This window comes from Antedon mediterranea, chromosome 2, assembly GCF_964355755.1.
Source record: "Antedon mediterranea chromosome 2, ecAntMedi1.1, whole genome shotgun sequence".
Taxonomy (NCBI): domain Eukaryota; kingdom Metazoa; phylum Echinodermata; class Crinoidea; order Comatulida; family Antedonidae; genus Antedon; species Antedon mediterranea.
The window spans coordinates 29,876,604-29,879,103 of record NC_092671.1 but is presented as its reverse complement, the minus strand read 5'-3'; the positions used below and the strand labels follow the sequence as shown (position 1 = coordinate 29,879,103).

The window sequence follows — 2,500 nt, the reverse complement described above, 5'->3', positions numbered from 1 at the left end:
TAGGGTTGCATTTTAGGTCCTCGAGAGTAACCTTATCTGGACCAGCAGCCGTTGCTGTTTTTGTGGCCTTTATGGCTGTATTCACTTCCTCCACCGTAATTGGCAACAATAAATTTTTATTGTCTACCCTTGCCTTGGGCGGAGGCAGATGACTGAGATCGACTTCAACCGAACTAGCTGAAAATCTGTCTCTATACACCTCATGGATTTCATCCACTTTTAAAGGACACTCGCCACCCGTTTTTTGATCCAGAATTTCTATTGCCAGCTTTTTCCTGTCCCTATAGTACTGCCGCTGCATGTACTGAAAGCCGCTTGCCTTCTTTGCTGACCGCCTTCGTGGTTTTCGGTTACTCCTCTTTCGTACTTTTAATCTCTTATTGGTAGCAACCCGTTGGAGCTTGCCTTTTATCTTATCGTAACCGCTCACGTCTGAACTTTTCTCAATGGCTTGACTAAATGATGTTAGCACAAGATTTCCCAACTCTGTATTTGTTATCTGCCCCGTAGCAGATATTAAGGCTTCTTCGAAAGGCTCCTTTGGAATTTCCTCTTTTCGCTGTGGTCTTTTTGGCATTGGAACTCGGATGACAGGGAGTTGAACAGCTGATTTTGCCTTTGGACCGAAAAGTAGCCCTAGTGCTCGTCGTTTGTCACTCACCTGCTTGTTCGTTTTCGATAACAGCTGTTTAGCAATGTCACTATTGATCTGTCTGGACCCCTGAAATTCAGAGTTCAGATAAATTAGTTTTTCAACTTCTTCATCTGACCAGATTGACTTCTTAGATCTTTTGCTATTCTTAGCCCTTTGCAATCTCTTCTCCTCTACTTCCGCCTGTTGAGCTTCCACCCTCTTTAAATTACGCAGGATAGGGTGTCGGTGCCTTTCATGCTGGGAGAGACCCGTTTTGGTCTTAAATGCCTTGCCACAGGAGCAGACAAAGTCTAACACCTGGGCGGTAGTAGGTTGTTCCAATATACTACATTTGGCGTAGTGTATGGTAGCACCGTGCCCCGTTTTGGAAAACTTCCCACATTTTCCGCATTTAAATAGTACACTCGCATCGGTATGCTTGTGTAGGTGAGTTGTCAATTTTCTTATTTCTGTATAACCGGTGTTACACATGGGACACACAAAGTATGTAAACGGGACAGGTACTACCACAACCGGGTTGTTCTCTACCTCCTTTCTACTATCAGCAGAACGGACAACAGGTATATCCTGAGCGCTCTCAGGTATAGATAAATCCTCAATTGGAGTTCTTACTTTGAAGAACTCTTTTAGACTTGACGGTGGGATGTTGTGCCCGTCTATTATAGGATGCTTATGACTTCTAAACTCACAATGCCGGAAGGACATTGTCAGCACTGATTTTGTGCTAGGTTCTCCTTCGGAATCGACCTGTCCCAGCGCCAGACTCGACTCCCGTACAGTATGCAATTTAGTGGACGAAAGGCTGTTTGCACCCTTTCGAACGCGGTCGTTTGTTTCCTTATGAAGAAAACGGGCGCCACCGCCTCCCGACTGACTATAGCACGAGCATTCATCTAAAGACACCGGAGCGTCTCTAGAGTTCATGCTGTGGCGTCGTACGTTATATGCAGCAACCTGCTGCACGGTTGACCTATCGGCCGTCCTGCATGTGGGAGAATCAAATACAGGAGACGTGCATGCCCGCTCCTGTACCTGCAAGTGTGTCGCAATCCCCATCTGCACCTGCAACAGATGAGGCCGGGTCCCTAGTCCGGGAATATAATTAAATATACTTGTACAAATCAACTTGTTTTTACACTCTCGGGAGATTAACCTAAGAGAAACCCCAATTAGACCAGTGAGGTACGGTAAGAACAGACGTACATTAGGTTCTCATTTCTATATATTCGCCATCTTTTGGAATCTTTTGTGATCGGCAACTGGATGTACAAGGACATTCACGTTGCAGGATCTGTAAAAGAGTCACTGACAGTGCCCTAATTAGCAGCCACCCTAATCTGTTCGTCACCAATTAAACAAGTCAACTGGCTTACAACCCCTACCTCGTGAAGGTAGACTTAGGACGTTTTACCCAGATCCTCACAAGTCGGTCCTTCCCTCACACTGTATGTATAGTGTTACCGTGAAGGGTCTCCTCCTTGCTCTCCATAGAATGGGAGGATCTAGACTTAAGAGAGTCATAGTTACTCCCGCCGTTTACCCGCGCTTCGTTGAATTTCTTCACTTTGACATTCAGAGCACTGGGCAGAAATCACATTGCGTCAATGCCATGGTTGCGGACGTCGCAATGCTTTGTTTTAATTAGACAGTCGGATTCCCCGTGTCCGTACCAGTTCTAAGTTGGCTGTTTGGCGCCGGCCGAAGCGACCCCGAAAGACCGCCAAGCCAGGAAGGTCCACGGAATGGGCCCGGCACTAGTCCGGGCTCGCCCTGCTTGCGCAGGCCTCGCCCAGTCACGGCACGCGCCCGGTCCCGCTTCACTCCCCGGCCCGACCGACCCAGCCC

The 2,500-nt window shown here is 47.6% G+C and overlaps 1 pseudogene; it reads right to left on the bottom strand.

Annotated features, from left to right (window-relative positions):
* Positions 1-2,500, bottom strand: part of LOC140042452 (large subunit ribosomal RNA) — a 7,518-nt pseudogene that overhangs the window by 2,790 nt on the left and 2,228 nt on the right.